Source organism: Aulonocara stuartgranti, assembly GCF_965226115.1.
Source record: "Aulonocara stuartgranti genome assembly, chromosome: 7".
NCBI lineage: Eukaryota > Metazoa > Chordata > Actinopteri > Cichliformes > Cichlidae > Aulonocara > Aulonocara stuartgranti.
This window is the reverse complement of record NC_138945.1, coordinates 36,161,170-36,173,258: the sequence shown is the minus strand read 5'-3', so window position 1 is coordinate 36,173,258 and position 12,089 is coordinate 36,161,170.

Sequence of the window (12,089 nt, the reverse complement as noted above, 5' to 3'; positions counted from 1 at the left end):
TGAAGTTACACGGGTGAGTAATTGGTGGCACCCTTGGGCACTCCTCCCTGTAGTGATGGGCAGATGAAGCCCCATGAAGCACTGAAGCTTTTCATCCAATTGGTTCACCCCAACGCGAAGCTTCATGAAGCTTCATTTGCTCTAGCAGGACACCTACTGGACGTAAAAATAATAGCTGGCATGAATTTGAAGAGTGTGGCATTTTGCACACAGCCTGTAAATGTCAACAACAAAAGGAGTGTGTAAAACATGTATATTGTAGTGATGGCAGTATACTGTGTATATTTATGCTGGCAGTATGGAAAATGATTATTTGCGGCAAAGTTCGAACCGCTTCATGAACCAGTCACGTGGTACAGCCGGGCAGCGAGGCTTCGGACGTCATCATTTTCAGCTCCTCCCATAAATGAAGCAAGCCTCGATACGCGCTTCGCGGAAACGCCCCCTCCATTACTCGACACACGCTCCGAAGCCTCGATACAGAACGTCCCATCACTACCTCCCTGTAGGTTTCCTCCTCAAGTAGCCTGTCTCCACTATTTTGTTTAGTTATTCTTTTTATCATGCTGTGATTGTTTTAGGGTAGCATCGTGGTAGGGAGTCTGGTCATTTTAATCATCGTTTGTTAATAAAGTGTTTTAATTAACTATTTTGCCGTCTCAACCCTGCTACCCTAGGTGCCTTCCTGATTTTATAGTTATGTTTTTAGTAGTTCCTCTTAATAAATTTTGATTCGTAAACTTCCTTTGTCTCAACTCTGCCGTTAATAACGAGTCTGTGGGCTTTGGTAGCCAGTGCAATACGTACATTGGCTAGAGAAATATTTCCTGGGGCGTAACGACCTCCCCCAGGTGGCGTTGTCAATATCTTAGTTACCGTCCCCGGTTATTCCTCATCGCGACACCACAATCTCAAACTATTTACAGAACAATCAGTTGTTCTGCATCAAATTTGATGCCACACAAATATTTGTGCCAGTCCAAAAAATAATTTCTGTCCACTATGAGATAAAGGAGAACAACAGCCTGATACCTGCAGGCCTGACAACAGGAGATGTATCACTCTTGTAACACCTGTAACATTCAGCAGTCGCCTCATTGTTCTGACACACACAACAAAACTATTGACTACACTACACACTAACTACACAAGGTTTGCGCTAAACGTTGCAAATCTCTCACATCTCAAAGCACTGCCGTCACTCCTAAAACTTCCCCCCGTTTCTTGATAACTAGATGTCACGTTGCCATATCATTTTTTGATTGGTCGACATGGTACTTTTTTAGACGAAAGGGAGAGGGGGGTGGAGTTTGTTTTTGCGCACAGGCGGAGAGTGCTTTCGAGCCTTTTTTCTTATAAAACGCTGTTTTTACCATTTCTTCCCGCAGTAAATATAAACTACGATTGTAAGGAAAGGAAACCAAACAGTGCAGATATTTTTTTTTATCGTAACTCTGGTTTTACGTGGCCTATCAACACAATTTAAAAACTGATATAAAGTCCACAGTTTTTCCGTCTATTGTTCCGTCTGTCCTGCTCACATCTCCAATGGTTGTACACGTTGTCATTAACGTGTTTCACTCCACATCAGCCACGCCGCTTTGCTAGCTAAAACACCGGTGTCGGCACATAAGGACGCTGTCATAGCCTGTCAACGACGTTGATTAGCTGCGTATATACGAATATAAATCGCATTATTGGCTGGACTATGGGATAAGGTGGCATCGTTCTAATCCCATACGGGAGCAGCCAGTCACTCACTGACTTAACACTGCAAAACAGAATCGTTAAAGTATTAATTTTAATTTCAATTCAGGTTAGATTTAGATTTTTTTTTTTTGTGCGCAACGCAGATTTTCTGTGCGCAGAGACCGTGCCAGCAGTGCGCAATTGCGCACGTGCTCAGCTTAGAGTGAACATTGTTCGTCATTAATTCATGCAGTCATAAGCAGTCATGCATGACTTCAGCATGACTTAAGTATATGATTTGCATTCTTAATATAAAGTGCTATTATTTATTAATCCAGCGGAAAAGTTTGGGAAAATCATGGACAGGTCACCAGTCTATCACAGGGCAAACACAGAGATAACCATTCATACTCACGTTCACAAGGCAACAGAATTGCCAGTTAACTTAGCACATATGTTTTTGGAAAGAGGGAAGAAGAAGAAGCCAGCGTATTAAGAGAAAACATGGATGCTTCACATAGAAAGGCCCCAGCAGAGCAGTGGAGCACAGAGCACCTTTTTTTTAGACGGCAATTTCATTTTTATCAGTATAGGAGGAACATAGGCATGCAAACATGCACATGAAGGTGACGTGATACCCTGTAATAAAAATAGTTTCACATGACTGCATACCAGAGAATAATTGGTGTCTGTAAGACATTTAAATGTGCACCATTGTGTAACCAAGGGCTGAAGAAGATCACTAACTTGTAAATTTGGTTGTGAATGAAGCTGTTGAACCTGTGGAAAACCCCAAGGACACAAAAAGTACATAATGGGAAGTTGACACTAAAAGTTACCTGTTAAGTAACTTTCTTGTACAACTAAACCCGCTTGTACAGATTTAATAACCTACCTTCTTTCAGTCATTTTCCTAAATGTGCTACTGCATGGTAGCCAACACTGGTAGACTACAGAGACACCTAATGCTAATTACCACTAAGTCATTTATGCTAAGGAACAGGTAGCTTTCTTTGTTCTAATCACTTTGAGGTGAGCCTGTTAACTGATGTGAAAATGTAATGTTGGTTTGTCTGTTTTATATATATATATATATATATATATATATATATATATATATGTATATATATATGTGTATATGTGTGTGTGTATATATATATATGTGTATATGTGTGTGTGTATATATATATATGTGTATGTGTGTGTGTGTATATATATATATATGTGTATGTGTGTGTGTGTATATATATATATATATGTGTATGTGTGTGTGTGTATATATATGTATGTGTATGTGTGTGTGTATATATATATGTATGTGTATGTGTGTGTGTATATATGTATGTGTATGTGTGTGTGTATATATATATGTATATATATATATGTGTATATGTGTGTATATATATATATATGTGTATATATATATATATGTGTGTGTATATATATATGTGTGTGTATGTATATATATATATATATATATATATATATGTATGTATATGTGTATATGTATGTATATGTATATGTGTATATATATGTATATGTATATGTGTATATATATGTATATGTATATATATGTATAAACACCCAGCACGCCCCTGCGGGCGGTTTATCCTTCAAGCTCGGGTCCTCTACCAGAGGCCTGGGAGCTTGAGGGTCCTGCGCAGTATCTTAGCTGTTCCCAGGACTGCGCTCTTCTGGACAGAGATCTCCGATGTTGTTCCTGGGATCTGCTGGAGCCACTCGCCTAGCTTGGGAGTCACCGCACCTAGTGCTCCGATTACCACGGGGACCACCGTTACCTTCACCCTCCACATCCTCTCGAGCTCTTCTCTGAGCCCTTGGTATTTCTCCAGCTTCTCGTGTTCCTTCTTCCTGATATTGCTGTCATTCGGAACCGCTACATCGATCACTACGGCCATCTTCTTCTGTTTGTCTACCACCACTATGTCCGGTTGGTTAGCCACCACCATTTTGTCCGTCTGTATCTGGAAGTCCCACAGGATCTTAGCTCGGTCATTCTCCACCACCCTTGGGGGCATCTCCCATTTTGACCTCGGGACTTCCAGGTTATACTCGGCACAGATGTTCCTGTACACTATGCCGGCCACTTGGTTATGGCGTTCCATGTATGCCTTGCCTGCTAGCATCTTGCACCCTGCTGTTATGTGCTGGATTGTCTCTGGGGCATCTTTACACAGCCTGCACCTGGGGTCTTGCCTGGTGTGATAGACCCCAGCCTCTATGGATCTTGTGCTCAGAGCTTGTTCTTGTGCTGCCATGATTAGTGCCTCTGTGCTGTCTTTCAGTCCAGCTTTGTCCAGCCACTGGTAGGATTTCTGGATATCAGCCACCTCCTCTATCTGCCGGTGGTACATACCGTGCAGGGGCCTGTCCTTCCATGATGGTTCCTCGTCTCCCTCCTCTTTCTTGGGTTTCTGCTGCCTGAGGTATTCACTGAGCACTCGGTCAGTTGGGGCCATCTTCCTAATGTATTCTTGGATGTTCGTTGTCTCATCCTGGACTGTGGTGCTGACACTCACCAGTCCCCGGCCCCCTTCCTTCCGCTTAGCGTACAGCCTCAGGGTGCTGGATTTGGGGTGAAACCCTCCATGCATGGTTAGGAGCTTTCTTGTCTTTATGTCAGTGGCTTCTATCTCCTCCTTTGGCCAGCCTATTACCCCAGCAGGGTACCTGATCACGGGCAGGGCGTACGTGTTGATGGCCCGGATCTTGTTCTTACCATTCAGCTGACTCCTCAGGACTTGCCTGACCCTCTGCAGGTACTTGGTGGTTGCAGCTTTTCTAGCGGCCTCTTCATGGTTCCCATTCGCCTGCGGGATCCCCAAGTACTTGTAACTGTCCTCTATGTCTGCAATGTTGCCTTCTGGTAGTTCAATCCCCTCAGTTCTGACTACCTTCCCTCTCTTTGTTACCATCCGACTACACTTCTCCAGTCCGAACGACATTCCAATGTCATTGCTGTATAGCCTGGTAGTGTGGATCAGTGAATCGATGTCTCGTTCACTCTTGGCATACAGCTTGATGTCATCCATGTACAGGAGGTGGCTGACAACTGCTCCGTTCCGTAGTCGGTATCCGTAGCCAGTCTTGTTAATGATCTCACTGAGGGGGTTCAGGCCTATGCAGAACAGCAGTGGGGACAGAGCATCTCCTTGGTAGATCCCGCACTTGATGGTGACTTGTGCTATGGGCTTGGAGTTGGCCTCTAGTGTTGTACGCCACATCCCCATTGAGTTCCTGATGAAGGCTCTTAGGGTCCCATTGATCTTGTACAATTCTAGGCATTCCAGTATCCAGCTGTGGGGCATTGAGTCATAGGCCTTCTTGTAATCAATCCAGGCAGTGCACAGGTTGGTCAGTCTGGTCTTGCAGTCTCGGCTGATTGTTCTGTCTACCAGTAGCTGGTGTTTTGCGCCTCTGGTATTCTTGCCAATTCCTTTCTGTGTCCCGCTCATGTATTGACCCATGTGCCTGTTCATCTTAGCCGATATGATGCCTGACAGGAGCTTCCATGTAGTACTGAGGCAGGTTATTGGTCGGTAGTTGGAGGGGACCGGTCCCTTCTTGGGGTCCTTGGGGATCAGGACCGTCCGGCCTTCAGTTAGCCATTCCGGGTGTCTCTCGTTAACTAGCAGCTGGTTCATTTGTGCTGCCAGACGCTCGTGGAGTGCAGTCAGCTTCTTCAGCCAGTAGGCGTGAACCATGTCGGGCCCTGGTGCTGTCCAACTCTTCATACTGGAGACCCTTTCTTGGATATCTGCCACTGTGATGGTTACTGGACCCTGTTCAGGGAGGTCGCTGTGGTCAGCCCTCAGATCCTCTAGCCACTGAGCATTGCCGTTATGGGTTGCATCCTTCTCCCATATGCTCTTCCAGTATTGCTCCGTCTCCAGCCTTGGTGGTGCTGTTCTCTTATTGTTCCCTTGCCACTGAGAGTACACCTTTGCTGGTTCTGTGGAGAACAGCTGGTTTATTCTCCTGCCTTCTATCTCTCTGGTGTACCTCCTCAAGCGGCTGGCCAAGGCTGTGAGTCTTTGCTTGGCAGTTTCCAAGGCCTCAGGTATGGACAGCTTGCTGTATTTCTTAGGCACCTTATTTGTCGCACCTTTCTGCAACTCCGTTAGTTGGCTAACCTCCCTCCGTGCTACTTTGATCTTGCCCTCTAGCCTCCTTCTCCATGGAGGGTACTGCCCCTTGTCGCTGTTCAACTTGTAGCCAAGCATCTCACTGATCACTGTTGCCGTATTGTAGATCAGCTTGTTAGTGTCGGTAATCGTGGTTGTAGGTATTGCCCGTAGTGCTGCATTAACATCATCTAGCAGACCTTCTGAGGGAACTTCACGTAATCTTGGTAACCGGCTACGCGGGATCCAGGTTTCAAGCTTGGCCATGATCCTATTTTTCAGGTCAGTTCCTCTCGCATTCAACGATCCTTCTCCTATCGCACTTGGGGCTATGTACCCAATCTCGGGTGGGGGTGATGATATCTCCCCCCTGACCTGGCATCCTGACTCCTCCTTGCCGTAGCATTTGTGTTGTACCTCGTCAATCTCTAGCTGTGAGAGCAGTCCCTTCTTTCGAATGTTGGAACACTGAGCTACTAGTTGTTTCGCCGTCATTGTGGATGTTGGGTATCGAAGAATCCATAGGTCCCTCATCCTATTCATGTAGCCCCTTCCGCCGGGGTTACTTGCATAGTAGCATTCCAACAACGCCCTATATATATATATATATATATATATATATATATATATATATATATATATATATATATATATATACATACATATAGCAACAGGACCGCTAGTCTTTGATGTTATTTATTTTCTGCTGTGTTTTACTTGCATCTATTTGAAAGACTGAGTGTAAACACAAAAAAATATATTTTCTGTGCTGGAATGTGCAGAAAATAGGTTTAAATGTTAAACAAATTTCTTCAAGTCAGAGAATGTTGCATATAATTTAATGTTTGCTTGATGCATAAAGTTAAAAGATTAAAACTAATAAAACAAGTTTTAAAAAGAGACTTTTCCATTTGATTACATTTTGTATGATGGATTATGTAGAAAAAGTAGAATTGGGCTGAAAGATCTATCGCTTTATCACCTATTCAGGTTGTAAATCGTGTTTTTAAAAAGTAACTAAGTAACTAAGTAACTAATTACTTTTGAAAATAAGTAATCAGTAAAGTAACAGGATTACTTTTTTGGGGGAGTAATCGGTAATTAGTTATTGATTAATTTTTCAAGTAACTTGACCAACACAGGTGAACAGCGGACGCTAATGTTTTTGTCACTTTTTATGGAATCAAACTCAAAGTAAGGTCAGTACTTCCACGCTTTAAATGCTGCAGGCTCATACTCTCTCCAGCACCATTGTTGATCTGCACACAGCTGTTGTCACGAACGTCACACTGGCTTACGTCATTGTCATGAGACACTCGCAAAAAAGTCACGGTTTTAGTAACGCAGTAATGCAGTGTGCTTACGGGAAAATAACGGTAATCTAATTACCCGGTTTGCAATAGTAATCCCTTACATTACTCGTTACCTGGAAAAAGTAATCGGATTACGCCTTACTGCCCATCTTGGTTGGTCACACATGTTCACATGTGATCCTAAGTGGCCAAAAGAACTGATTCATTAAAATGGGCACAAAACAGATCATTTAAAAGTCTCTTGAACCAATTTCAAGTAATCTTTTAAGGCTTTAGGAAGCAACTTGAAAGGAAGAAAAACACACTTATAATATTAAATAAAAAGGGCTTAAATGTAAATGCACACTTGAAGTTTGAGCTCTTCATCTTTGTTAAACCTCTTTTTTGTCTTTATTTTAAGCAGCTGTATAAAACCACAATGTTGGTGAAGCAGTCATATGCAAGCTGGTATATTACATGTTGACAGTTTTAGTTCCCACACTGGGTTCACATCTGCAGACTGCAGCAGATTGACGAGATACCAAAAGAGCAGGAAAGCTGAAGAAGAGGTGAGCATCGAACATACCACAGAGAGGTGACACAGTTTAAAAACTGAGTTTAGACGATCAACATTTAAATGTATAATGTCAACATCAATGTTTTGTTTTTTCATGTGTGTGAAAGCTTACAGTCAGGGTTGGTGTGGTTAAGGCTCCTCTTTTCTCTTTTCTTTTCCTTTCAAACCTGAAACACTTCCAGCAGATGGCAGCATTTCCCTGATCCTGTTGCTGAGGAGGCCTCTTCCTGTTAAAAAGGAATTCTTCCTTTTCCTGTTAACATTATTGTCTGAGCAATCAAAAATGAGCTGCGGGAGCCACTAATAAACCTGCAAACCAAAGTGTATGAGCAGGAAACACTGAAATACAAGAATGAAGTACATTAAGATAATATTAAGCAGTGTATTAAACAGTTGTAGTAGTTTTTTATTTTAAAGAAAGTATTTCAGACTATTTTCTTCAGTACAGCTGAAGAACATAGAAAAGATTTGTGGGTTTCCTGCCTTCCCGTGCAGACTCTTTCTTCCACTGAAGAAATACATTTGTTCCCCATGCTGACAGATAAACTCTGTTTAACATTTAGATCTACCTTCAAACATGACTGTGGAGGTGGTGTGAACATGTAACTCAGTGGGTCTGGGGAGACACGAGTTTCGTTTAAGAAAGGACTCTGAAGACCGGTCTTGTCTTGGGCTTGCTTTTACGTGGTCTTGGTCTTGTCTTGGTTTCGACGGACTCAGATCCCTCGGTCTTGTCTTGGGCTTGCTTTCTCAGATCGACACAGTGGTCGGGAGATTTGGAGTCAACCATCGGCGGAGTGGGGGGGGGTGTCTTACTGGGCTTAAGCCCGGGTCATTTTTTCAGAAGCCCGGGGTCTTTTGGAGTGCAATTTGTTTCATAGTTAGATGCCTGACTGACAACTGTATAAAACAAAAACTACACACAATATTCGAAGCACATAGCACACAGTCGTAAATCCCCCCTAATTTTGGTATGATCCGAGCTCAGGCACTAGGCGACTGAGCACAGCACTAGTGATGGGATTTCCGGCTCTTTTTAGAGAACCGGCTCTTTCGGCTCGACTCACTAAAAAGATCCGGATCTTTTGACTCCAAACCAACTCTTCAGGTTGTTTTGTTGCTTTAATTAATTTATTATTAACAATAATATAAAATTATGCACAAAAGGAATTACTAATGTAAAAAAAAAAGTGGTTTATTTATATATGTTTATATATAAATATATGCTGTGGCTCCTAGAGACAAAACACGTACAAACTCTAAAACACATTTCTAGAGTTAACTGAACTTCCAAAACAGAGCTACCTAGATCACTTAAATTACACAATTGAAAGCATATGTGTATTGTTTGTGTATTTATACACAAGCACTCATATATATTTAAATAATTTAAAAAAAAAAAGTTCATTTACCTGTTACTACCACACACCAAATCCAGCATACAGCATGATGCTATGATACATTATGTTGTGTCACACTATTCTAATCTCACGTTCCATTCTATGCAATGACATTCTATTAGTTGCTCAACTTAACTGTAACATATACAAACCTATAGGGTTGGTAAACAAATATTTGTGTCGGCAGTACAGATGTTAGCAATCACAGAGCCCCAGTCAATGTTTATGCAAAAGTTGATCAACATTGGTCCACTTGTGCAGGAAGAGAGAAAGAACATGCAAAAATACGTACAGACATACGCTACGATCATTAGACCACAACAGACCCAGTGTTGGGTAAGTTACTTTAAATTAGTAACTTAGTTACATTACTAGTTACTTCCATCAAAAGTAACTCAGTTACTTCAAGTTACTCATTACTTTCAAAGTAACTAGTTACTAGGGAAAGTAACTTTGGTTTTACTCAGACTTCTCTTGTTAATGTGTTGCTAACTGGATACCCAGCAAGAGTGCCAGTCTTCTAGCTTGCTTACTTGCCACAAGTGCACTGCGCCACCTACCAAGGGAAAAAATAATGTGCATATTTCCACGAGAGAAATCCCACGCCTGGACCGTCGTTGACCACCGCCATGATTCTAGCCTACGTTACAGCGTCATGTGCGCTTTTTACATCCAACACAAAAACTGCAGTCGTGGTGCTTTTAAATGTACTCAGAACTCAGAAATTCTGCCTTCCAAATAGGAAGATGTAGGCAACACCAGACTGCAGATGAGCTGCATACAGGGCTGGACTGGGACAAAAAATCAGCCCGGGCATTTTGACTATAGCAAAAATCATAAAGCCTTTGAATGAAAACAAACACTGTTGTGACAGTGATGTACACTGTCTTGATGGTATATATGTATCAATCTATCAATCGTTTGTTGTAAGACTCAGATAATTATTTATTAAAAGCTAGATATTTTAAATGAGAATAAGAAAGTATTTCTTTGTGCCCCCCTTTCCCTGTTAATGCCCCCACCCCACCTGGCCCCCTGGCAAAACTTTGCTAGACCCGCCCCTGCACAGTTACCAGCTGTCAGCTACATAGAAAAGGATCCTGGTGTTATTTGTCTCTCAGAAACAGTTCATAACTTCCCTTCAACTCATTCATGTCACCTAAAAGGTAAACCTGTTTCTCCATCACCTGTTCAGCTCTGATGATTCAGTAAGGACATCTCCTGGTTTCATCTTCATGTTTCCCTCTCACCAGATAACCAAACCATATCATGACCAGCAGCTTTACAGCTGTGGCTCCAGCAAACATCAGCTGATACTAGAAATTAATATTAAATAAATTCTAACAACAGCTGATCAAACGTGCTGCTGTTGTTTAACGTGACATCCGGTGGTTTCCTCTTTCTGGCGCAAAGCAGACGATAAATAAACAAGAGGGAAAAGCCGATCAGCTGATCATTGATCAGTTTCATGATTAAAGTAGCAACAGGAGAGGGAGGGGAGCAGTGTTGCCAACTTAGCGACTTTGTCGCTATATTTAGCGAGTTTTCAGACCCCTTAGCGACTTTTTTCTAAAATAAAAGAAAAACAATCTAATGATCAATTTTGACGTCTAAAGAGTTTAGATCGATCAGTTGTTTACATCACTCAACACAAGCAGAACTGCATTACTGCAGCAGAAGACACATCGTCCACATTCAGAAGCACATCTCTGTATAATGACTGGTCTTATGATTTAAACAGGCAAATGTTCAGCATTCAAACTACAGGTGAAGAATAGTCAAACCAGATGTTTCCCCGTTATGTCGAGATCAGCTAGTCAAGTACACACCTACACAGCATGTTAACAAACCGTGAAAAAAAGCCACACAAAAAATGAATGATTGCTGGTAAGGGTTTCTATACATTAGTATGTACGAAGGGTATGTTGTGACTTACCTTCAAAATTACAGCGGTCCTTCGCTATAACGCGGTTCACCTTTCACCTCGCTGTTTCGCAGATTTTTTTAGTGCAAGTTTGCATGCTTATTTTTTTTTTTTACGTCACATTGTGTCCTGCGTCCTGATCGCTGCAGACGATCTCCTCCGTGACGTCTCTCCTGTACAGTACAGAATCGCTGCATTGATCGCTAGCAGTGTGACTCTGAAGTGCAGTACTGTATGTCCACGATGTCCACGAAATGTTTTGCTTCGTCAAAAAATAAAATTGGCTACTTGATTTCACCCATCGCTGGTTATTTTTAAAACATAACACCCGCGATAAACGAGGGACAGCTGAGAAATATAACATTTGAATCCATTTTCTCTTTTGCCCTGAGGCGCGGGGAAAAAATATTGACAAGTCGATGAACATCATTTACAGACATATTGGGTAAATGCCCAAGACATCTATAGAAATGCAAATCGCCGCTTGATTCATTCATTTGCTTAACTTGTTTTGGAGCGTAAACAGGGCGCGAATAGGACACCGGAAACAAAGCTCCCCACAGGAGTTTCCGCACCGGAAGTAGCATATGCTAACGTGCACATAGTCAATTCTTTGAAAGAGGCAGGGTGGACTGCAAAAAGGAACTTTTTCCAGATGTGACTGGCCACTCCAACACTCCACTGTCTCAATTACCTATTTCTTGATGAGCTGTATTTTTGGTCACAGTGTTTCTCTACAGACTGCCATTTTATGTTTCTCTCTACTCTATTGAAGAATCGGGTGCTTCAGTTTGACTCGGCAGATAGCACTGCTGTGATTAAAAAAGCTATATATCACCACTGATGATACCCAAAGGAGTGGGAAACATCAAAGTATCTTGTCCTCTGACATACATACTGTATAAGCTTATCTGTGGTATCTGTGGCACTCATGGTTCCGGCTTGCTATTGGAGTGCAAAACAGCAACACTCTATATGAACAACTGAGTTTTATTGTGACACTGATATCGCTTAAAAAATATGCAAATCTTTTTTCTTTTCTTTTTTTAAAATAATGTTTAT